The following is a 27768-nucleotide window of genomic DNA, read 5'->3' as shown; positions in this document are numbered from 1 at the left end:
GAAAGAAAAGAAAGTATTGACAACACAAACTATTTGGGCCCCAACAAAACATGTACCTAATGAAATTATAAACAGAGTAAATATGAGTAAATTCCTACCTGAGTCTTTCCAGTGGGATATGCAGCAAGAACAACTTTACAACTGTTACATCATTATATCCATAGTTTCCATCGAAATATTTTCTGTGTCTTCGTACAAATGTATTATTTGTGCACGTGCCATAACGCAATTAAAACGTGATAAAACCGCACAACAGCCCTAGTGTAGTGTAGACAATAGGAAAACATCCGAGGAGTGCTAGTGTAGGATACTAGTAAAAATCGGAACTCCTCGGACTGTTTACTTGTTATGAAAATGGCTGCACCCACGAAAAACACGTGAGAAGATGGATATAGTATTTGGGATTAATTCGTTATGCATTTTCAAGCATTTATTTGGAGACTTTATTTTCAAAGATTTGAAAGATAATTGAGAGACACTGACCATCTTTCTGCTCAAGTTACAGGTAAGTGCTTCTGTTTGGTGTCGTTCGCGAATACAGTTGTAGGTCACGTGGTGTACAGATATAGTGTAGAAGATACAGGTGTGTCACCGTGAACACCTGAGGTCAGAGTGAATGCGAGTGTGACGAAGCACGTTCTTTTTATAGCAGCGGCGGCTTGGTTGTATCCACGCATAACAAAAAAGAAAAATGTCTGCCCGTCCTTAGATACGACACTACCATAATATAACTGGGGATTGTCTCGGAAACGATTTTTGGAAATCTGTACAGGTATTTTTTTTTTAATTTCAATTGGATGCTTTTTAACTTGCACTGTCAGCTTTAAAATGGATGAAAAATGCAAGGTGGTCAAATAGACAAAAATGTCAATATACAAAGACAGATCTCAGGTAGACAAGAGATTACAAATGCCTTTTATAGTTAGAGACTTCGGGAACTAATAAATTCAAGAATTAATTCAATTTTAGTAACATTAAGTTAATCCCTTTATATATCATCAACCTTGCATAATTTTCCAAAGTGGCAGAGCAACTGCGTTTTATAATGTGGATGGAAACTGGAAAACGATGGATTAATCCAATGTGGTCAAGCTTACCAAGATAACGGGCCTGTTTATTTATGTTTATACAAATAAACCTACTATTTTAAGCATCAATCGTGATGGACCTTACGGAGCCTTGAAAGTCTTAAATTGTCAAGATTTGTCCAAAAGCAACATAAAATCACTAGGTCAGTCTTATATCAAAAGTGAACAACTCGGATCCAACCATTAAACAAAGGAGGTCCCAGATCATGATCAGGTGACCTTGAAGGAAAGACGTTTTGTGAGCTAGATTTTATTAACACTGTTGATAGAACCTAGGTTTCCCCTACTCTGTGACTAGATTGATTATTACAATATGATCTAGATTCTAATGATTGATACTGAAGTTGATTTAAGATGAAGACTTACAGTTACATAGACTGAGGGACTGGAGGTCTCTGTCGCTCACCATTAAAATATTTCTTATATCATTCTGCAGTGCAGACATCCAGGACACTTACCTAGAAAGAAAAAACAATAAATAAACGTTCATTTTAATGTAAAATTAGAGGACAGCATTAAACTCAGTCGACCTTACAATTTATAATATACGACAAAACCAGGAAATATTTGTCCCTATACATACAGTATTCCAAAGATGTACTATATGGCAGAAAGTTTACAAGATTTTTGGGAAGATATCAAAAGTTCAATGACCTTCCAATTGGTCTCATCATGTGTTAACAAACCTATCAATCCATCAAAATAACTTTCGTTTACTAGAAACTTACAAATGAAACCACAATTTCAAAGATACAATTTGTCTGTTTTTTATCAAATGGGATGACGAAAATCAATTTTACAGGTTCACCATATTGACAATGTAAATGATTTACGGAGAACATCCTTGACAGGAAACGCACAGCTGAATAGTGTCTAACGAAAAATAATTAAAATGGTAAGCAAGTCTACACAAACTACAGAATGGTCTGTACATTGTAACACTGGGTTATCCTTGAACTCCAATAAAATGATTGCGGAGTATTTGCTGTGATAGATGTGCATTGTGTTCCATTCTAACCTATTCCAGCCCAATAAATCATGTCCAATTCTTTGCATGTCGACAGGACGTCTGTCAATTAATAGAACTCTATCGAGACTTTCTCTGTAATTCTCTGTCAAATCAAAATCAAATAACACTTAGTATGTTAATTAATCCAATTAGAAAATGAGGACATAGCTAGCTGGCCAAGAAGTTGTTACTTGACAACTGTTACGCAGAATGGGTTTCATGTGTTGGATGGAATAAAATATATCATTGTGCTCATGCAGACTTTGTCTGAAATACTTTGACAAGAACAAACTATCTATAGCTATATAATTACCATATTTCTCCTCAAATTAGCCCCTCCCCTAAGTTTATTTGTGAACCCTTTTTAGCTTACTTTTAATCTTCAAAAGTGGCAATTCTGCAAAAATGAAGAAAGGAGCTAATTATTTATGGGCAGGGACTTATCTGTGGATAAATATGGTACTTATCTATATCATGGAATTTGATTACTGAAATTTCTTAATCAAACTTTGTTTAACCTTGAGTCATCTTGCTATAGTTTGAAAATTTTAAGTTTCTTTTTCAAAATCTGATAACCACAAAAATTCATCAAAAGCATCATAGCTAAGTTAATCCATTACTCAGCTTTAATAAGTTGCACAAGTTAAATCCCTACATGTTATTTTTTAGCATAAATTTAAACAGTACTGCTTGTTGGCTAGACTGAGCTCCATTAAAATCAACTTGCCAATTTATCCCCCGATATTGAAACAATTGTAATTAACTCAAATCAACAAAAGGACAGAAAAATATAAACAAAATGTAAATCAACACCGACACGCTTGAAGAAGTGTTAGGAGAGCAAGACCAGGAGTTCCAGAAGGATAAGTGCCTTCTGCTCAATCGGTAAAAAATTGCTGAAACCTCCCTCTGGCCATTAATATCCCACTTGTATTTAGTTATGCTGTTTTTGGAAAGTGTTTGTGATACAAGACACACTGATGGATCAAGCAACCAGTAATTCTACCAGAAATCACAATAGTGCCAGGAAAATTGGCATCATTTGCCAAGTACCACAATTCTACAGACCAACAGCTGATTTTTTGCCTTCAGCTTTGACTTTTGATTTCAGCGAAATTCTGTCGATCTTGTTTTTTGTTTAAATTGGTTCAATTTGCTGATAAACAGCTGGAAATACCACATTTCTCATTGATATTGTATGTGTATTGTGGCAAAAAGTCATATTTTTTTACCCGTATGTTTTTTATGTTTTGTGATTTGCTTTTTCTGCATGAAGAAATTTAGAGGTTTAATGGCACATTGGAAATGGTAGTTACCAGACAATTCAGAGAGCTTTCTGTTTATTTGTGAATTTATCGCTACAAATTGGGAATAAACATATACAAGAAATACCACAGCATGATGCTCTGCAAACCATCATTGGAAACTTTTATGTAAATAAACCATAACGCCTCAGTAACTCATGTGTATTTATCGTCTCATTTGTGTTTTGGCAAGAATACTACGCAAAGAAATCAGGCGAACATTTCATCAGAATTAATCAATTAAAAACCTCACTGACTTTGGCAGACTGAAACTTATCTGCACTGAATCAATGTTTTACAGTGATAATGACTCTGACTGAGGGAGGTCATTTTTTAATCTGCATCTCATCAATGTTTGCAACATTTTAAAGAGTCTGACTGAGAGTGATCATAACTTGTTAAAAGCTTGACTGAGAGATATAGTTATTTGCATTGAATCTCAAAGAAGACATGACCGTATTTTTTTTTACTGGACGATGTTATTTGTACAAGTTTATTAGGTATAATTAGAATGCAAACAAGCCACTTGAAATCAACTAGGAACATCTACAGCACATGTTTATCACTCTGAGAGTCTTTACCAGAATACCTTAGCGCTATTATAGCAGAACTGCTTCTTGTAATTTTCTCAGAGAAAATATCTGGTACATGTCTAGAAGTCAGCTTTTTTTACTTTTGTTTTTCGGGCTTTTTTTTAATCATCAATTTATCTTATTCCAGAATTTTGCTCTTTTCACAAAAATTAATGACCTTGGTTTTATAGACACTGGAAGAATTATATCGAAATCCTGAGGAAGTAAAAATAAGTTCAAAGCATTACAACATTTTTAAAAGTTCCATGGAATCAGTAATTAAACAAAAGACTTTAAAAAGATTTGAGATTTAAAAGTTCAAAATAAAAAATTTGGCCAAGTGGTACCATTATCACTGTCCAGTAGCTCATATTTCAGATTGTGACTTAAATCTACCCAGATTTGATGTAGATATTTATGGAGGATGTCGTAGATGAAGCAGAAATTGCTTACTCTACTGGAGCACCTGGTCCAATACACCTTGTGCTGTGGTCCTATACTCCTTGTACTTTGGTCCTATACTCCTTGTACTTTGGTCCTATACTCCTTGTGCTGTGGTCCTATACTCCTTGTACTTTGGTCCTATACTCCATGTACTTTGGTCCTATACTTGTACTTTGGTCCTATACTCCCTTGTACTTTGGTCCTATACTCCTTGTACTTTGGTCCTATACTCCTTGTACTTTGGTCCTATACTTGTACTTTGGTCCTATACTCCTTGTACTTTGGTCCTATACTCCTTGTGCTTTGGTCCTATACTCCTTGTGCTGTGGTCCTATACTCCTTGTACTTTGGTCCTATACTCCTTGTACTTTGGTCCTATACTCCTTGTACTTTGGTCCTATACTCCTTGTACTTTGGTCCTATACTCCATGTACTTTGGTCCTATACTCCTTGTACTTTGGTCCTATACTCCTTGTACTTTGGTCCTATACTCCTTGTACTTTGGTCCTATACTCCATGTACTTTGGTCCTATACTCCTTGTACTTTGGTCCTATACTCCTTGTACTTTGGTCCTTACTCCTTGTACTTTGGTCCTATACTCCTTGTACTTTGGTCCTATACTCCTTGTACTTTGGTCCTATACTCCATGTACTTTGGTCCTATACTCCTTGTACTTTGGTCCTATACTCCTTGTACTTTGGTCCTATACTCCATGTAATTTGGTCCTATACTCCTTGTACTTTGGTCCTATACTCCTTGTACTTTGGTCCTATACTCCTTGTACTTTGGTCCTATACTCCTTGTACTTTGGTCCTATACTCCTTGTACTTTGGTCCTATACTCCTTGTACTTTGGTCCTATACTCCTTGTACTTTGGTCCTATACTCCTTGTACTTTGGTCCTATACTCCTTGTACTTTGGTCCTATACTCCTTGTACTTTGGTCCTATACTCCTTGTACTTTGGTCCTATACTCCTTGTACTTTGGTCCTATACTCCTTGTACTTTGGTCCTATACTCCTTGTACTTTGGTCCTATACTCCATGTACTTTGGTCCTATACTCCCTTGTACTTTGGTCCTATACTCCTTGTACTTTGGTCCTATACTCCTTGTACTTTGGTCCTATACTCCTTATACTTTGGTCCTATACTCCTTGTACTTTGGTCCTATACTTGTACTTTGGTCCTATACTCCTTGCACTTTGGTCCTATACTCCTTGTACTTTGGTCCTATATTTGTACTTTGGTCCTATACTCCATGTACTTTTGTCCTATACTCCTTGTACTTTGGTCCTTTACTCCCTTGTACTTTGGTCCTATACTCCTTGTACTTTGGTCCTATACTCCTTGTACTTTGGTCCTATACTCCTTGTACTTTGGTCCTATACTCCATGTACTTTGGTCCTATACTCCATGTACTTTGGTCCTATACTCCTTGTACTTTGGTCCTATACTCCTTGTACTTTGGTCCTATACTCCTTGTACTTTGGTCCTATACTCCATGTACTTTGGTCCTATACTCCTTGTACTTTGGTCCTATACTCCCTTGTACTTTGGTCCTATACTCCTTGTACTTTGGTCCTATACTCCCTTGTACTTTGGTCCTATACTCCCTTGTACTTTGGTCCTATACTTGTACTTTGGTCCTATACTCCTTGTACTTTGGTCCTATACTCCTTGTACTTTGGTCCTATACTCCTTGTACTTTGGTCCTATACTCCTTGTACTTTGGTCCTATACTCCCTTGTACTTTGGTCCTATACTCCATGTACTTTGGTCCTATACTCCTTGTACTTTGGTCCTATACTCCTTGTACTTTGGTCCTATACTCCTTGTACTTTGGTCCTATACTCCTTGTACTTTGGTCCTATACTCCATGTACTTTGGTCCTATACTTGTACTTTGGTCCTATACTCCTTGTACTTTGGTCCTATACGCCTTGTACTTGGTCCTATACTCCTTGTACTTTGGTCCTATACTCTTTGTACTTTGGTCCTATACTTGTACTTTGGTCCTATACTCCTTGTACTTTGGTCCTATACTCCTTGTACTTTGGTCCTATACTCCTTGTACTTTGGTCCTATACTTGTACTTTGGTCCTATACTCCTTGTACTTTGGTCCTATACTCCTTGTACTTTGGTCCTATACTCCTTGTACTTGGTCCTATACTCCTTGTACTTTGGTCCTATACTCCTTTGTACTTTGGTCCTATACTCCTTGTACTTTGGTCCTATACTTGTACTTTGGTCCTATATTCCTTGTACTTTGGTCCTATACTCTTTGTACTTTGGTCCTATACTCCTTGTACTTTGGTCCTATACTCCTTGTACTTTGGTCCTATACTCCTTGTACTTTGGTCCTATACTCCTTGTACTTTGGTCCTATACTTCCTTGTACTTTGGTCCTATACTCCTTGTACTTTGGTCCTATACTCCCTTGTACTTTGGTCCTATACACCTTGTACTTTGGTCCTATACTCCTTGTACTTTGGTCCTATACTCTTTGTACTTTGGTCCTATACTCCTTGTACTTTGGTCCTATACTCCTTGTACTTTGGTCCTATATTCCTTGTACTTTGGTCCTATACTCCCTTGTACTTTGGTCCTATACTCCCTTGTACTTTGGTCCTATACTCCTTGTACTTTGGTCCTATACTTGTACTTTGGTCCTATACTTGTACTTTGGTCCTATACTTGTACTTTGGTCCTATACTTGTACTTTGGTCCTATACTTGTACTTTGGTCTTTACTCCTTGTACTTTGGTCCTATACTCCTTGTACTTTGGTCCTATACTCCTTGTACTTTGGTCCTATACTCCTTGTACTTTGGTCCTATACTTGTACTTTGGTCCTATACTTGTACTTTGGTCCTATACTCCTTGTACTTTGGTCCTATACTCCTTGTACTTTGGTCCTATACTCCTTGTACTTTGGTCCTATACTCCCCTGTGCTTGTTTATGTGCCTCCATGTCAATCTATATTTTTATTTATATTTTGCCCCCATTTAATCAACTTTGAGTTCAAATTATGGTTTTGTTATTATGTCGCTATTCTTTGTTTTTGCACCAGGTTTTCATACATTATATAGAGTACTGCATGAATATCAACATGCAAATATGAGAAAAAGAAAAACAATATATATGCCTACACTTTGTAAGTGTTATGTCAATTTAGGTAGCAGACTACAGTAGGACAGCCTGGCCATGGGCGATTTTTTTGTTAAGTAAATAACTCCTGTATTATGATATGCATACAAAATGAAAAAATAAATGTACACTACAATTGGTATATTCAGTGTGAAGTAGTACATACAGGCTTCACATTTGTTAAAACAAAAATTAATAAATTGATTCCGGATTTTAAATTTCCGGATTTTCCGAAGGTGTGTTTACACAGGAAATTTAGTTTTGCCTACAGCGAAAAATGGAAGCCCACAGAAAAGGTAAGATAGCAGGAAAACTGAATTTACAACTAGTGTCTGAACTAGATTAATTCTGTCTTTAAGATAGATATATTTGATTTTAAATAGGTTTCAGAAAAAAAATTGTGTAGAGAATTGTGTCATTTTGGGTCAAATATCATAATATGTTGCAATATTTGAGCACTTTTTAAGCTTTTACCATGGTATTCACAGCTCTAAAAATCACAGAAAAATTAGGTTTACTTATCCTTCAGAGCTGTATTAAAATTGCAAATGTTGTAAAGATTACAAATATATATACTTTATTAGAGGTAATATGTAGGGTTAACTGGCAATGTTCACATATCTAAAACATGTGCCATATTTTTTTCAGAATTGGGCATTTTTACTGTACACTGCTACCTTAATTTAAGATCTAAGTTTAAATTCTGACACCGAAAACCCAAATTTAAAGTTTCCTTTCTATCACTCATTGTACAAGGTATATTTTTGTACTTCTTCCGCCGATCAATTTTCCGCCAATTTGTTTGTTTCGCTCTAAATATTAAGTACCATAGAACAAAAGGGAACTATGCTAATGTAGTCACAACACACCTTTAAAATATACATTTTTATCTCGCTTCCTAAATTGTCCAATAAATTATATACACTGGGTTAAGACAACATGACCGACAACAATGAAATAAACGAAAAAAAAAAGGAGCAACTCTTCAAGCAAATTTAGTTCAACTACTCAAATTTTTTTATTTTTTTTTTAAATATATCACTCCAATACGAGAGTTCTGATGATTGGATGTAATTTACAATTCCATAAATACATCATTTTTGAAGTGATACTATTGTGTAAATTGAACTTTTCATGATATTCAAGATAATTAAGAAACTATTAAAACTGAATTGCTTTGAATAACATGTATTTCTGATTTCAACTAATGATCAAATAATTTTTGTTTGTTTGTTAAATTATCGTTTCCATGCATTGTCTATGAATTGGAAAAAGGTTTTTTTCTTTCTTTCTTTTTTTCAAATATATATTACAGAAATTTGTTCCATAAGTTTGTTACTATCGAGCTTATAAAAGTTATCACCTTCTCAAATAGCCTGATCTTAAACTCAGAACTGATCCCACATCTTTTTTTCGGCATAGCCGTCTAATTTGGTTTTGGCCCCGGATATGACGCGACAGGTGGCGTTCTGGTCAAGATGAAGTATGTGATTGGTCAATGTAGCGGTCAATGCAAAATGCTGAATATGCAAATGTTGTGACATATACGGAAACAAAAATGGCTTCCAATGTGAATCGACTGCGGTTGAAAACTATAACAGCTTCCGCAATGAAGAGAATAATAGGAAAATGGGTCAAACACAATCCTAGAATTAAACTTGGGAAGCAGTACAATAGATTGTAACAGTTCAAACATGAAAACAGCAGTAATACGGACGCCGCTCGTATTCTGCTTGATTGTTTGATAGTTAGGTCATGATAATCTCGGTAATATTAACACAAATACAGTCTGTACCAGTACATCGCTACTGTCACTACACTATATGAACAGTGTTTACACTTATTTACACATAAATATGTGTGCCGTAATATTTACAGAACGTGTTATTTAACATTTAAACCACTGTGTATAATATCGTTATCCAACTAACCCAGATGGAATATAGATATCGCCTTGTAAACTATCGTGTGTTTGTGTTGCCACGATTTCAAAACAGTCACGTAATGATATAAAAATAATTTCCGCGCTAAATTTAGAGGGGGATTCCCAACTAAATCGAGTGGTCAAGCTGGACATAGGGATTTACTGTGAACATTGGAACAGCACAGAAACATAACTGGAAAGGAACAAAACGCGTTCATTCAGTGAAAATTGCAACGTTTTTACCGTGATGTCCCTTTTAAATTGAATGTAAGCTGAATAAGTGGATGCATCTATTTAAATGACACATTTGTAGTCTTATTATCACCAAAAATGATTCAAACTGATATAATTTTGTTATCCGTGCTGAAACTGCGCATTTATTAATTACATCGTAGTTCGTTAATTTATTTCACCAGTAGTTTTACATTATAACCACCAGCATTAAAACTATGCCGTTTATCTTTTTTAAAGATATTTCTTGTTTCTAATGAAATGTTCATGTTTGTTTCAAATGCATCAACCAAGTCCAGATTATATTTCATCATGATAAAGCATATAGTGTGGAACTCTTTTCAAAAGGAGGTATTATCAGTTAGGTACCTGTAGTTTCCATCCTTAAAGATGTGGTCAGTATTGGCCTACAAAGATCATTAAACATGTATTTATCATCAGTCAGAGCCAAGTTGGCAGTATCATTGATACAAATCTCAGTACTAAAGATGTCAAAAGTTCATCAGTGTATGACTTCCAAATCAAACCCCTGTCAGCATACACATGTACACAGATACAAATCTGCATTTAAAAAGTCAAGATTTTCAGATGTCCATACACTACAACATCAAAAAGTACATAGTCTGATTTTGATCTACATGAAGTGTATTTTTCATCCCCTTACACATGCATCTGTCACTGTGGGGAATCATCAGGAAGCATGGTGGTATGATTGACAGCCGCAGACATAAAAGATCTATTTCCCTTCTCTCAAACCACTTCCATCAAAATGAGATTGGGATAATTTAATTATAATTAAAGTGTGATGCCAAGTGAAATCTTTAGCAGACAGACACCTGTTACTCTGATGATAATTAACATACAGTATGTATATATACATATCTTCCTCTGACCAACTCTACCAGTCTTTCCTATATATCAATATTACATCTTACAACAATATTTTGGCAATGTCGAGTATGATAGAATCATTTCTTCCGATGCCTCCTGTATGTGTTGTATATACAAGATACATTTATGATAGTATACGCATAATTATCTTATAAAACAACCAATTCTTTTTATCATCTTGATATAATATTCAGTATCTATTTTTGATATATTGTTAGGGTTACTCAACTTTCACTGGTAACTGAAGTGAAGCATATTCTACAGTTTTCAGTCCTATACATTTTAAGGATAATATATGGTATATCAAATCATATATATGTTGCTGGGTATTTACTTTCCAGCTATAATAAATGACCACAAATATTACTCAATTAATCTCCAGGAAATATTTCCAACTATAAAAAAGTATTCATATCTATTTTTACTTAATATTCAGATTACCTGAGTGATTACTTGAGTTCAATGTTAAAAATAACCTCAAGGGGAATTCCAATCATTCTATTAATAACCGAGAGCGATCAAGCAGACAGGATTTAGCAGGTATGACAATGAATTATGACCTGGTGAGTGTGAAATTCTCTTATCTCAGTTAAATAATCGATCGTAATCAGATGTAGCCTGTAATGTCACTGTAACTATAAATAGCTACAGGGGAATTCCAATCTTCCTATCTTTATCAGTGTCATTTATAGATAGGGTCATAGCTGTTTGACAATGCTGTATTCTACAACCAATAATTTTCACAACTGGATCTCGGTGGCCTTTTACGCTAATTGGAAAAATATTTTTTTCATCCAGGCCAGAAAAAGATGATACTGTATAATTGAATGGACACAATGACAAAAAGCTGTGTTATTGAGGTAGTACCCAGGTATAATGGTAATCTACAATCTAGATTACAGGTAGGCAGGTTGTTACAATGACAACATAACAATCGGTTAGGTGATAGCAAATACAATAGACTGAATACAGGTACCAGTAGCCCGCCATCAACATGAATGGTGGGAAACGCCCCTTAATTCACGCCCCCAACCTCACAGGCAAACTTCATCGAACAAAACAACTGTTCAAAGACCATAACACTGTCAAACATGTGTTTTTAATGTCAATAGCGGGTAGATATTTTGTATATCTAAATGTTAAAACCTCTAATTTAAACCTTATACATTTACTTTGGAAAGTGAAAATAAACCTTATAGTTAGATTCATTCCTGTCATTTTAGTATCTTTCCATATATTATCTATAATTTCTTCTTACCAATAATAACTATGTTTGTATCACTAATATCAAAACCAAATGGGGATCATTATTGTGGAAATATCTGTGTGAAATCTAATAATTAGGTCACTGTGACCATAAATCATGGATCAGCATTATTGTGGAAATATCTGTGTGAAATCTAATAATTAGGTCACTGTGACTATAAATCATGGATCACCATGGAAACACATATTGTAAATATATATAAAACAAACAAAAAATGTTGAAGGTGGCAGAATTCAAATAATGTATATCAAAAATAGTAATTGACAACCCAAGGCTTTTGCACAATTGGTTTCACTGTTCATTTGCCAATGCATGAGCTGACACATTGCAGAATGCAACGGCGGCTTATAATTTAAAAATATTTCCACTATATACCTTTTTTCACGGAAACCGAGTACAAAGGGAAACAAAAGAAACGGAAATTAGAAACATTTCAAAACCTAATTTAAATGTATCTGATACATAATCATGTCCCCTTACAGAGTATGATGTCACCAGGTTACGATCTGACGTCACACAATGAATTGTTGTTACTATGCACTTGAGAATCTAAAAAGTGAAACCGGTTGTGCAAAATGTAACGCCTTGGATTGTCAATTACTATTTTTTGATATATATATTAAATGCATTATATGTTAATTGAAGTGGGTTAATTATAACATCATAATTGTATGACAAAGCTAGCAGGTACGTATTTAACAAATTCTTCCGTGACTTAACCTATACTTGAGTGTTTATTCTTAAGATTACAAGCGCTAAGAAATGTTCCAAAGTTGACTTATAAATATTGTACAATTTTTTTTTTCATATTTATTTTCATATTTATTTAAAAGTTTATTAAATAACTCAACATTTAAAGTTTAAACCTATTACAAAAGGACGTGTTTTGACACTAATGGTCAATGCTACTTCGGTTTTAAAGTTGTGCCGGAGGAATTAAATTGTTATTTGTGGGACAGTGAACGAGTCCTTGAACACTTATAATCATATGACACGTTTAAACACATTGACCATGCAAAGTTTTTAAACATCCATTAAAGTCTGACACCAGTCACCCACCAATCAACAGCTAAAACACCTTTCAAGGTTTTAGGGCTCTGCAGTCATATCTATCAGACAGGTAGAAAATTCACAGGTGAGCATAAAGATTAATAGGGATATACCATACCTGTACAGACTTCTTCAGGTGTAAAAAACAGATAAAATTTCAGTAGTTATGGAGCAGATATGTATTGAAAGAAACTTGAGAAAATGGGACATTAGGCGTCTACAAGATTATATGGTCACCTGTTGTCGGCAAGGACAAGTTATAAAAGCTCTGTTGAATCTGTACTGGGAACTAAGATTTAGGGAAATACAATTCACATTTTACCTGTGAGTTACCTGTGGGATCCCAGGGGTTCTTATATTCATAGACCCTCATCTTAATTTTGTACTCAGAAATATGATCCAAAATGCACGATGCGTTTCCAAAACTTCCTTAAGGCTATATGTTACAATGGTATGTATATATACTCTATTGTGAAAAAAACTATATTACACGTTTTATTTTTCAAGTAAACATTAAAAACAAATAAAATAGCATTATAAGCTCTGATAAAAGATTTTGAATAATTAAATGATGTGCTGAAAGGAAATGATAAAGGGGGATAACTGGAGCACATTTTTTGTTGTCGATATTTTGATTCCAAACTTTATCACCTTCTTCAATATATATATCTCTATTGTCTTTTTTTTGTAAATTAACAAAACTTGAAAAATAACTCTCATAGGGACATTTCCTGTAAGGTGATATCAATGTATATTATACCAAATGTCTAGAAAAGGAAAACTACAAATAAACACATAAGGAAATCAAAGCCAAGGTCATATACAAGATAAAAACAATAATGTGCACCTTAAGTCTCAACAACATGCATCAATATCTATGTAATCAAGTCAGACTTAAAGCCTCGCAGCATATAATCCAAGATGGCTGCCTGCCAACTTCGGTTCCTTACTATAAGTATAGAGAAAAGGCAAACTCGGTCACATGATCTAGACGATACGTCAGGTCGTGTAAAAGAGGGATTATTTGTCCCGAATTATCATAATAGCTAGTGACAATTACAAAGCCTCCGAGATTAGGCGGTATAGAATCTAGAGGAAGATGGATGAGAAGACATATGTATTAAGGTTATGAATGAGGAAAATATGACTGATATATTGATGGGCGAAAAAGTAACAAAGTATTTATATATATATATATATAAATAAAAAGACAGAATTCGTCTAGGGAGGTTACTAAACGGTGTGTTTCATTCAATCATTGTCATAAACTATTATTTATGCCCCTGTCACTCACATCGAATTTATGGTAAATGATCAACAGATTGTTTAAATAAATGCATAATTTATCCCTGACAGAGAGAAAAGAAGTGGGGACTTCAGATGTGATAAGCCTTATAATTCTGGAGAGATTTGTTACGGCCCTGTTTAGCAACCATAATGATCAACAGCTAGGCGACACAAACACAAACATGCTAAATGTTAGGTACGAACATTTATTATTTAATCGTTGCCATGTAAACAATATACACTTTTCTTCTGTCATTATCAAACTTCTGAAATATGAACACTAGTATATAAAGTATCTGTTTTTAAATCTATTTCCCTTGACAAACAGTCATCCAGATCACATTCAATTAAGTTATTGACTAAATGTTTATGTTGATTTGGGCTTCAGTGAACTTAAAACTAAAAACAGTGTCTTAAAATAGATTCTGTGTACATTCTTTATTTTCCTGTATGTACCTAACAGCTGCCTTATAAGTTAAAATTACTCCTCAGATGTTCCTTTAAAACTGCATAAAATTCTGCTTTTTAAGAGAAATTCCCAGCAGACCTCATCCTGCATCATTGAACATTTTGTAGGAAGGAGTAATGAAAAATACCCTGCCCGCACTGGGGCTCGAACTATCAACCTCTCGCTCTCAAGACAAACATCCTACCACTAGGCTAAAGGGAAAATACCTGCTAGTCCGAGCTAGTAAGGTTCAAATGGAAATGTTTTTGTTTAACGTCCTATTAACAGCCATGCAGGGTCATTTAAGGATGTGCCAGGTTTTGGAGGTGGAGGAAATCCAGAGTACCCGGAGAAAAACCACCTGTACAGTACCTGGCAACTGCCTCACGTAGGTTTCGAACTCGCAACCCAGAGGTGGAGGGCTAGTGATAAAGTGTCGGGACACTTTAACCACTCGGCCACCGCGGCCCCTCATGGAGTATAGACAACCTGAAAACTCTCAATGAAGTTGATCAAAAGCATATAAGCCCTGTGTATTTTTCAAAAAGAATTCCGAACTTTAATCTATTCTTGGATAGATATTTTGAAGGATGAAGCTTTATCTTTAAGCAATAAAGGAATTTATATTTCTCTATCAATAAATCTCTGTTAAGGCTTGCCATTTTCAGAACATTGTTGCAGACTGTTATTTCATCCAGCTTAGAAATCTGTCAGCCCTATAACAGGCCAACATTAATAAGTCATAACTAATCCAGTTGTTCTACTGTCAAGCCAATGTCATTATAGGTGACATATTGGGCTTTCCATACAATATTGCCACAGCATGACATAACAATGTCACCCAGCCATGTTTGCTTCATATCAAAGTGGCATGTGCTGTCAAAGCTTAATATCACTACTGTGTGTATGATTTTATAACTTTCCATTTTCAATAAAAATGAAAAATACTTTTTCTACAAATGTCGTCATATATCATCAAACAAAATATGCCTCAATGACTTTTGATAAATATTTTGTGATTTCAGTCATGCGTGCGAAACGGTAACCATGACAACCATACAACATTTGAATAATAAATGTGTTTTCTTTCAAAACGGGCCACCAGAAAATGAGCTTCACATATTTATTGGTATCTTAAGTGTCAGCAGAAAAAAAACGCCATGTTTCCCTCATATTGTAGATGACACAGACAGGGAGCTTGATAAACATGAATGTTTAATCTTGATCAAAATTCTGTAATTGAAATATGAAAGGGATTACTGTTTAATAATTGCTTTTGAGTCTGAAAAGAGCTTGAACATTTACACAAAATAACTCGACAGTACCACATTAAAATTTTCATTTTTTGGGGTTTTTGATTTTTTCACTCTGAGATTATTATGAGTGACAAGTAAGGTAGGTGAAAAATTGCATGTGTCGTGTTTTCACACTTTCTCCAGACGACATACGAACAAAATAAAATTTGTTAAAAAAAAATGGTAATATTTAAACATCAAGACTTGAATATTGCAAATTCTCTGTCCAAGTGTTTCTGTCAAGGTATATTGGAAGATTTCCTGGAAATATTGAACAACTAAATTTCCATCAATCAGAATCGAAGACTTGATGGCCAGGGGCCATTTTGTAAATTCTAGAAATGAAAGTCACCATTGTATTTTGAACTACCTTTATCACCTACATACCAAATTTCATCTATCATGTATCATGCTCATTGTATTGAATAATAAAAAAATCCTCCAATCAGAAGTCATAAAATGGCAGCCATTTTTTGTAATCAAGAAATATAAGTTGTATTTGTAGTGTCATTATACACATGCATACCAAAATTTGACATTACAGTACTTTAATATTCTCAGTGCAGTACATCAAGGCACTCCTCAGGTAGTCAGCCTATCTTAATGAAAATTATTATTTACATTTTACAGATTTTACCATTGTGCTAAAGTACTTTGTCATGCCACACCAATATACAAAGTACCAATTTTCATAAAAATCAGACAAAATCTATATCAGTTTTGTGGACAATGTCCAATTTTTTTGTTTCATCTTAGAGCATGTGTTATACTTGTCCATTTTGATGCCCATAAAAAGTTACAGCTCAAACTGTTTACTTAGGCCAATCAGAGGCTGTGGCAGCCATCTTGGATGGTTTTAGAAAAATAACAAATTTGTTTATACACATTAAGAGACCATCAATAATCCCGAAAAATTTGTTGAAGATGCAATTATATATACATATTAAGAAAAAAAGGTCGGAAACCTTAAGCTTTACGGCGGAATGTATAAGAAGAAAACAACAAGTCCCGAAGTTTGATAACATCAACAAAAATAGAAACTTCATGACAGAAATATAGCTGTTCGCTTTAAGCCTAGAAATAATTAAGTAAAAGGTCAAAAAACATTCTGGAGATAGAATGGATTATTCGGAAAGGAGGATTTTTATTGACTTTTTTACAATGTAATATTTTCCGATATTTAGACGTTATCCGAAATGCCTCTAGATGAAGGTTCTAAATGTCAACGTATGACAAGCCTTATGTACGAATTGATCTGGCTCCACAAGAGTCTGTTAAAAGGCTGTAATACACATGTATATTGGCCAAATTTTCAGGAGACTCGATATATATTCTCCTGAATATAACGAAATGTATATAAAATATGGATAGACCTAATTATATCAGCTAAAACCTCATTGGTATTCACTCCAGGGAATCTGTAAACAAAATGATTCTCGGTTGTCGATCTCCCAGAGATAGATCTGTGACTACTGTGCCTTCCATCTGCAATCATGCTGATAATGACCTCTGACCTTTGTCCATGATCTTCTTCTCTTGTCGTTTGACAAGTCTTCAATAATTCTGTCACCGGGATGATTAAAATAATCTCCTGGAATATGATTACATGTATTGGCTTGTGATGTACTGAAGGTAGCCATCTACAGCTGTATCACTCCACCACTAATTACAGCCCCAAGACGACTACTTCCCCCAAAGATTCCAAAGACTTCCAGGAATTACATACTTATAGTAGATTCTCATGAATCTTTATTAACAAACCATCTGGAACTTGGCAAATAAAATATCCAATATTTCACTCTCTTTGTGAACTCTCATTAACTCTCATCTGAGTCTCATCCTATCTGTGGCCTTTTTGTACTCCAATATGATAAGAAAATCCTAAATAACTTTGTAAACAGCTCAAGGTCAAGGTCAAGGTCATAGAGATCAGCTAAATCTACTTCTGGGTTGAAGATCAACAGTTGGAGGGTATTTATTTGTTTACACCTTAACACTGATCCATCATCCCCCTTTCGAAAAACTGCAATCAAAGTTATATTTGCAGACTTCTTTGGTCAATTTTAAAACTATGTTGATCAACTAAATGTAAAAAATAGAGTTCCTGATGTTGATTTCAATAAAAGATTTTCTCTTTTACAAATTGAACTGTATGAGCATCTTATTAATACCTTTTACGAGTATAATGAGAATATTTCAAAACTGTATTTCCCTACTGAGGCTTATTAATTGTTTGTCTTTTAAAGTGATTTAATGTTATAATTATGCCAACAATATTGCCAATATGTATCAAAAATGGTTTTCTTATGACCTAAAAGAATTTATTGTTCATTCTAGCCATCAGCTTTGTTGAAGGTCACCTTGACTACAACTACAATCTGCCTGTGACAGATTCTCGCCCCATCATAGAGACCATTTCTATCGTCCTTTTGTCTCCAGCGGAGCTCTCTCACGACACCTACATGTACGACAGCCTCTGTATCAATGTTGGTGACGAGAATATCTGTTAAGGGAGAATTGTCACATTGATCCCTTCTACATGAGTGCATGTCACGTCTGCTAGCGCTGTTGTCTGATGTGGAGAAGCAGACCATTTCCCCCCACGCTTGCCTCCTTTTAGCCTGTACCTTGTGCATGTTTATGACCAAATCTTGTAAAAAAGTACTAATGTTGCTCTGAGGACTCAGAATTTGTCTGTCTATCATTTTATTGCAGCAGAATAAGTATTTTATTTTTTGGTGCTGCAACTAGAATTTGTATATCTGAATCTCAAACTCTTGTCTGTAAATTGCTCTGAGGCCTCAGAATTGGTCTTTCTACTGCTCCAGGGAGTCTGAACAGGAATTGTTTCCCCCTAATTTGTCTGTATCTGTCTCTTAAAAGCCTCAGCATAATTCTGTCTAATATTGCTCTAATCAGGTCTCAGAATCAGTCTATCTAAGCTTGATTCCAACCAATCAGATGCCTCAACGGCCATCTTGGATTATAATGACAAAAATATTTATCCTGGAATAATACACATAAAAACCTCTACTAACGACATATATACTTTAAATATTTAATCTTCCATGTCAAAGTCTGAATTTTTATGCAATATTTCTTTTATTCTTCTAAGGTTATCAGTAAGACTGCTAATTTGTTATTTTTCCTTGGCTGTTAAATTGACATGTTAAAGAAATCTATGGTATACATTTGTATATGGACTATACATATAGTAGAAATTCATTCAAAAATTTGAGAATCGCTTTGAGACATCAAAAGGACAATATTGGATATCTGCAATTAAGTCATATGGGGTGGCTATCATGCAGAGACCTATATATATATTAGGTATGATAATTGAATTTTTTCTATTAAAAAGAGTGTCTTAATGACATTTTTCGTATGAGTTTTGAGAAGGTTCAACAACAAAAAACATGGTAAACACACTCTGTTGAATGTATAAATGCAAGCATGCAATCATAGATATATCATTATTGTACAGATATTGAGAAAACAACTGCGGGGGAGGCAGGTTAGGGGGTGACAGAATATGCCATCATTTGCATATCCTTTCAGAAAGTGAAGTAATAAATTTTCAGCGCTAATTATAAATTTGCCATGCCATATCAATATAGGTCAGATAGATACGATAAATACAAACTTTTATCACTTAAGAATATTTTATTTGGTTTTTTAAGATTGTCTATCAGGAGATAGCTGATATTTCTCAATGAAAAGTGAAATTTGTCAACATTTGTGACAGGAATATAGATATCAGTTTCTCCGATGAATTAAGTACGGACGAGAAGCTGGAAAGACATTCACCTCATATAAAGGAGCTTTTATATGATTATGACCGGATGATTATCAACATGACATGCAAAATTACCATTTCTATGAAAAGAATATAAACTAAACTATCATATGACAAAATACTATACTTAGATGATATGATATATCTTTTCCAATCTGAAATACTATCAGAATTTAAACAAATATCCAACTTTTTAAAACCTGTCACATTATCCATGAGCAATATCATTTTGCTGATTTTTTTTACCATTCATATCTTACTTTTGTTTTTACCATGAAAATTGAAAATCGTTAAAGCATATATCAACAGAGTTGAAAAGGTGATGAGAATCCTGAGGTTCATGTCCAGGTGATCAAGAGCCAAGAACTATGTACAGGTGAGAACTAAAAAGAAAAGTTAACCAGACCCGGACAGTCACAACCAGGTGAAAACAGGCAGGATCAGTTTCCACTTGAATCCGTCTACCTGTTCATTGACTCCACATAAGAAATATCACTCTCACTAAATGTATTTATTTACACGCTAGCTCACAAACATGGCCGACCAACGGTGGGTATCCCTGACAAGGTAACTACACAGACAGAGTCAATGTTGTGTGTCCGGGTAATTTTTCCCGCCATATAAATCTACCTGGACAGGTAAAAGCATTATCCCTCTTTAAAACTTAAGGTGTTTATAACTGGTCAGTTGGGTTATGGTACAGACTCGATGGAGTCAGGGTCAATATGGTTATATATGGCCAGTGGCGTTTTACTGACTTTTGTTGTCGGATGTTACCGGGGACACAAGCTCAGGTAAACATTTGACCAAATCAACTGCTGCGCAATTTAACCAGCTAATTTACATACAGGTGTGTATGAGAAATATCATCCCAAAGATGACCACAAAATGAATAGTATGCTTCTTATTGAAATATGAATTATATTTTCTTTTTGATTTTAATTGAATCAGATGTTTTGCCATTTTTGAATTCACAATCTGGTATAAAAGATATTTCATAAGAATACTATTGAACATCCCAAAAGAGTTTCACTTTTGATTAAAAGTATGATTTTTCCTCCATAAGAGATTACTTTTAATATGTTTGCTTTTGAAATAAAAAGTGAAATATGTCTCACAATTTTACCCTTTATGCATGAAAAAGGTTATACATAGCATTCAATGATCTTCATAATAAGCAGAAACAGACATCCTGACAGTGTGTTTTTTTCCTCTGAAGACAGACACCTTATGATCACGCTATAGCTATCATATGGAGTTACAATGACACCATGCCCCTAGGTAACTTGAGAAGATTTAATTATGGGTATCACATTTTCCTGTGCCAAAAAAACTTCAGTAGGACCAGCCACTAGTTCGTCCAAGAATATATTCGTGTTGAGCTGTCGTAATCACCCCCATGTCAAGTGTTTCAATGACTGTGTAATTTGAACAGATTCAAAATGTCTCTTACTTGCCCTGTATGCGGTCTAGGACACTTCACGACAACGCAAAAAAAAAAAACTCAGTTTTTGTGGGCGATATCTTGTTTGCCATTGATAACAGGTTTCCAGCAGACACTGACTGTACTGAAATGGACGTCCTTTACCCTTATGTAAGCAGAAGAAATCTACATAAAGCTGTTTACAAATTCTGTGTTTGTTCAAAGTCGTGTTTTGTGTGTCGTAAATCTAACAGAGTTAATATCAGGGTTAGGCTCATAGTGTTAGGCCTATCCTCTCTCTAGTTGATTCTTCAAACAAATTTAGTAAGGACAAATCAAGTATCAAAAGTGCATATAACATAGATTACCTGTGTTTTAGTCACTTGATAAAATGAAAACAAATTTTAACTAAAATATCACATTTCATTTGTTTTTTAATTGATGATCATATCATATTAGATTTTATTTGTCACACAGTTTCTTCGCAACTTTAATTTCAACAAAAATGTTTACAGCTAAAATTTTCTGAAATATCACAATACCTTTCAAAGCTGATTATGCTTTTGAAACATAAACCAGATTACTGAGAAATACGACGTAACAATTAGGAAGATTTCCCCTGTTATATATTGCTAAGTCAAAAATAACCCTTAGAAATATTTAACACGTCAAATAAAGGCTTACTTCACTTTAAGATTCTCAAAATCTTATTAGATTTGAAAAAAGGAAATTCTAAGAGAAATTTTTATATCATATTGACATTTTGTACCTTGCAACAATTCAAGCATTAAAACACAGCAGGGGGAAACGCAATTCACAAAAACCCAATTTCATATATATTTATTCTGCAGGATATTTCATTAAATCTCAGACACAATAGTAGTTCTTGTATCAGTTTTTTACCAAAGGGTCTATCTCATAAATAGATATTTTTTTCAATTTCTTTACACTATACTATAATGGCTTGCTTGAGCCAGTACATATGTATTCTCGTAAATTCTCACTTGTATATTCAACACTGAAGGCATATAAAGTGTATAGTGTCTGATGTTGCGTTTTAATCTAAGAAGACAGATGAGTTTTGCCCCAGTCTATATCCTATGTACAAATTACAATGTAAATGGAAAATGTCTATTCAAGTTTATAAGCATAAGGATTACAAAAACAACAGATTTTATGTGACACAACTGTAACCAACTCTCAGGTGTCCAGTTACACCTTATAAATAACATTTATTTATATATATTGTAATTATAAACTCAAAATGACCATTTTCTCCTGCACATCCATCAGACTACTATTTCTCCAAAAATCCCATTAATTTTTCAAGAAGTTATTGTCACTTATAATTTTATAACCATGACAGAGAAATCTCAAAGGGAGACAATTCTGTCAATTTTTGAGGGAATTCCAAAGAGTGACTATTCTGTTAATGGTTGAAGAAATCTCCACGGGAAACAATTTTGTCAATGGTTGAAGAAATCTCAAAGGGAGACAGTTTTGTCAAAGGTTGAAGAAATCTCAAAGGGAGACAATTCTGTCAATGGTTGAGGAATATCAAAGGGAGACAATTCTGGCAATGGTTGAGAAAATCTCAAAGAGTGACTATTCTTTTAATGGTTGAGGGAATTCCAAAGGGAGACAATTCTGTAAATGGTTGAAGAAATCTCAAAGGGAGACAATTCCGTCAATGGTTGAAGAAATCTAAAAGGGAGACAATTCCGTCAATGGTTGAGGGAATTCCAAAGAGTGACTATTAATTCTGTTAATGGTTGAAGAAATCTCAAAGAAGACAATTCTGTCAATGGTTGAAGAAATCTAAAAGGGAGACAATTCCGTCAATGGTTGAAGAAACCTCCATGGGAGACAATTCCGTCAATGGTTGAAGAAACCTCCATGGGAGACAATTCCGTCAATGGTTGAAGAATTGACCAACATGAAAATTTGTGATTGAAAAATTACAATTGATTATAAAGACACGATCCGTTGCAAGAGTTTACACGAGATTATGAGAGCTCTTGCTATCAGTAAAACAGTACATCCTATCCTAGAGATGAATTAGGATTGAGATGACTCATTGTCTATATGGAGGACAATAAAGATTAAGAGACCACCGTTGTATGTTAAAGTGCAGTCTTAAGGAATAGACATTTAGCCCAGTTTTGCTGAGTTCGTAATGACCCATATATTCATAAAATTGTAACCATGTTTTATATACTTTGCAATGACATATGACCTAGTTTTAAACATATTTCTCTTTGACATATATAGTCATTACTGTATGACATAAAAAAGTTTCAAACCTAATTATGACCCAAATTTACACATATTTTTCTTTGATCTACAAGCCTGACTATTGTAACAGGAAAGAGAGTAGTGTACATGTGCTTCCACTGGCGATTGAACCAGTGACCCTCGGGTTATATTACTGGTCCGCCGCTCTATCGACTGAGCTAAAAGGGAAAGTCCCCCTAGCGCGAAGCTAGAAGGTGACCATATCACTATGTACAATTAAAACCTTCCACACTATGACCCACTTTATTTTCATATTTCTCCTTGACCTAACTATATATTATTCACAAACATTTATATGACCCTGTTTTACACATATTTCTCCTTTTCCTATATATATATATACATGTATATAGCTTCACAAGCCTTGCTGTGACCCATGCAGTTATAAAGACTTACAGTGACCTTGTTTTTGATATCCTTCAACCTACAGCACAGCCACTTGATGACTTACCTGAAAAGACAAAAAAAAAACAACAATATTAGTGTGATATTTTATCGTACATAGTTCAGTTTGCGGCTTTATTTCTCCTTGTATGCACAAATTAAATGGTGAGAATTGTCAGAAGACAACAAAGCTCGAGCTCACAGAGTGGATTGAAATTCAGAATCTTTTTTTTTTAATTAGGTGGAAGGTTATACAGTCAACAGGTTTGCAAATGTAATACCAATGGAAATATTCTGTCACAAGGAACAAACATCAAATAATGACAGTGGCCAAGGTTAAAGTTTTCTTAAAGCAGGTCAAAGGTCACAGTCAAGGTCAGCAGATCAGCAAGTCTGCAGGTCAGCAGGTCTGCATTGTAGTGCCAATTCAAAGTTCTTGTCACACGGGAAAATACATCAAATACCAGAACAGTATCCTCATTAGTATTGACACAACACTGTTTCATAAAAACTTTATCCTAAAGCTATCTACAGAGGATGCCGACACCGACGTCGACGCCGACGCCAACGCTAACGCCAACGCCAACGCAAGAGGTAAAGGAATAGCTCCCCTGACATGCAAAAATGATGTAGAATCACATAAATACATATAACTCATTAAGATTGATTAAACATAATATTAATTGAGATTCTTCATATTGTTGATTAGGTTTATACTCAGAGGAATTCACTCACCAAATCAACACCTTATTATGATCTAGCTGTTTATAACAAATGTTTAAACAGGAAGAAATCGACGGCAGGATGTCGCAGACTTCTGATACCATTGTATTACAAACCACATCAGGAACTAGCTATGATAGGCTGTCTACCTGTGTGCTTATGAAGAAATTTAATTGCATCCCTAACTTCTAATACTAGATTATATCCAACTATTTTGATATTTACAATCTAGAATCAGCTAGATCTAAGCTCTAAAAGATCAAAATCATGATGCCGATTTTCATTTGTGAGTATTTTATTCTTCACAACAAGAAAAAAAAAACAGGTTCAATGGCCAAGACCATATAAGGGCAAGTAAATTTTAATGACATCTTGTTTGATAGGAATTTAAAAGTGCATTTCTTATAATCTTTCTCTTTCCCTTGAAATATGTATTCAGATAAGTTGGACCACTGTTTCACATTCGGGTCAGATCTGCGAACCTAAATCGAACCCTTCTGATGGACCAGCAACTCTCAAGTTTAATTTCTAGCCATATAGAGATACCAGTCTAGGAACTAGACAAAACGCTTGAATTAAACCTCAAAGGACAATGTCCATACACCACCAATGACCACAAAAATGACCATTCTCCTATCACATCAGATCTGGACACTTGAACAATTGCATTTTACGATTTTCCAGCCAACGATATCCTACTTCACAAATACAAGGGTGTCACACTGTCTCATAAAGACGTCATTTTCACAACAGTGGAAAACATCAATGAAGTGACATTCCACTCGTATACGGCCATTATACCTTAGAGTGATTCGTCCCATTGTCACCCCGTCATTATACATCTTTAAGGTGGCTTGCCCCATAGTGACCAGGTCATTATACTTACGGTGGCTCACTTCATTGTCATATACATCCCAACACTCTCCCTATATATATGTCATTTATGTTACCATGGTTACACTATTGAGTTTAAAATGTTCTATCCCATAATTTTTCTCTTTGTCCAAGACTTACTATGAAACAAAATGACCATATATATATCTGTTGTCCAGGTTTTGAGATTATCTCGGTTAATTGTTGAACAGGTCAATTTTCAATACCATACAAAAGGGACGATTTACATTACCATGGTGATAACACAGTACAGTTCATATAAGGTGGCTCACCCGATTGTTATCCTGTCAATCATTTTAATCAACTACGTAAGTGATGTTATTACATTAGGAAGCTGTCCTGGCTAAAATAACTACCAGGCAATACAAAGTTCAATCAAAGGCTTTTAACCATTCGACAAATATCATAGTATTAATGGTGGAAAGCTCTTGTCAGATTATCAATGATCAAAGGAAATCATTGGCACATCATGATTTACAATTCCTAGGGCCGGTTATGAAATATAGATTTCTGAAAAGACAAATGTCAAAAATACAGTCCAAAAACGAGAACACCGGGTCCACCTCCTTCCATAATGTCTTATATATATATTTATATATGTGTGTGTGTGCACGTGTCAATTGTTGTGTTTACATTAATTTCACTTCTATCGATTTCCTGAGATTTGTAACAAAAACATCATCTGAATCTTTGAAATCAACAATTTTGACTCCAAAACATAAAACCAGGAATTTGAAACTTACATCATGATGCCATTCCAGTTTTGCACCATCATGACTTAATTAATGATATCTGATTTTTTCAAATGACACCAAAGACCTTTACCACACTATGATCATATACATATGTAGTATATCTAATTACTAATTTAAGTTAATTCAAACAATGTCAACAATTGTTTTTCAAACTAAAACCAATTTTTCATCTACACAAACAGAAATAAGGACTTTATCTAATTCATTCCCATTTTACAAATCATTATCAAAAGTCACAAATTAAATCTTAGACAAAATTGTTTTACCACATCTATATGCCTATCCAATCAGGAATATCTTTCATGTACTTTCACATTCATTAATCCAATCAGAATCTAGACAACTTTAAAGTGTTTATCCAATCAGAATCTAATTATATAAATAACTCCACAGTATTCAGCCAATCAGAATCTAGATAACTTTAAAGTGTTGATCCAATCAGAATCTAATTATATAAATAACTCCACAGTATTCAGCCAATCAGAATCTAGACAACTTTAAAGTGTTTATCCAATCAGAATCTAAATAACTCCACAGTATTCAGCCAATCAGAGTCTAGATAAATTCACAGTACTCAACCAATAAGAACCTAGATAGTTCACATTATTCAACAATTTAGAATCGAGATAATTTTGCATAATTCAGCCAATCAGAATCTAAATAACTTCACATTATCTAACCAATCAGAATTTTGATAATAGCACAACATTCCAGTCAATCAAAGTCAACTTGTTGTCAAGATACAGAGCTTGGCAGATTGCCTTGCAATTGGTCAAGGGGTCTGGAAATTGTCCAATCTGAGTGGTGTCAGTGAGCTGACCATTGGCAGGTTACAAGTCTGGTCTAAGGATGAGGAGGCAGCTTATGCTATGTTGCTACAACAGCCAGATGTGAAACTGACCAGGAATATCACAGACTGACTGACCACAAATAATAAAGAACTTACCACAAGGAGAATGCCTAGCCTGAGTAGGGACTACATTATACACAAGTTCTACAACACTTTATCAAGTGGTCAATTACAGGAATGCCAATTATCAGGCTTCTCCGCCTTCTCCTCCTCCTTCCCATCCCACATTGGCCCTCCCCCTCCATGATCAATTATCAGGCTTATCTCCCCCCAGCTCCCTCCCCCTCCTTCCCATCCCACATCAGTCCCTATATATCCCCGTCCATGATCAATTATCTTCAGACCTATTCACCTTGATCATCTACATCTCTTTCCCATCTGGTCATTTCTGGCAGATAAAATGTCCAACACCATGCATCTACAAGCAGCTTTAAGCTACCACCCAAAATCTCAATCCTGTAGGTCTTTACATCTCAAACTCTCCGATATCATGTCAAACTCTCTGGTATCTTGTCAAGTCTGGTATCATGTCAAACTCTCCGATATCATGTCAAACTATCCAATGTCATGTCAAACTCTCTGATGTCATGTCAAACTATCCAATGTCATGTCAAACTCTCTGATATCATGTCAAACTCTCTGATGTCATGTCAAACTCTCTGATATCATGTCAAACTCTCTGATGTCATGT

At 34.7% G+C, this 27768-nt stretch overlaps 1 protein-coding gene across 2 annotated transcripts in view; it reads right to left on the bottom strand.

Annotated features, from left to right (window-relative positions):
* Positions 1 to 27768, bottom strand: part of LOC117318155 (epidermal growth factor receptor-like) — a 182884-nt gene that overhangs the window by 106381 nt on the left and 48735 nt on the right. The gene's annotated exons all lie outside the window — the stretch shown is intronic.

This window comes from Pecten maximus, chromosome 19 (genome assembly GCF_902652985.1).
Source record: "Pecten maximus chromosome 19, xPecMax1.1, whole genome shotgun sequence".
NCBI classification, from domain to species: domain Eukaryota; kingdom Metazoa; phylum Mollusca; class Bivalvia; order Pectinida; family Pectinidae; genus Pecten; species Pecten maximus.
This window is presented reverse-complemented; position numbering and strand designations above follow the sequence as displayed.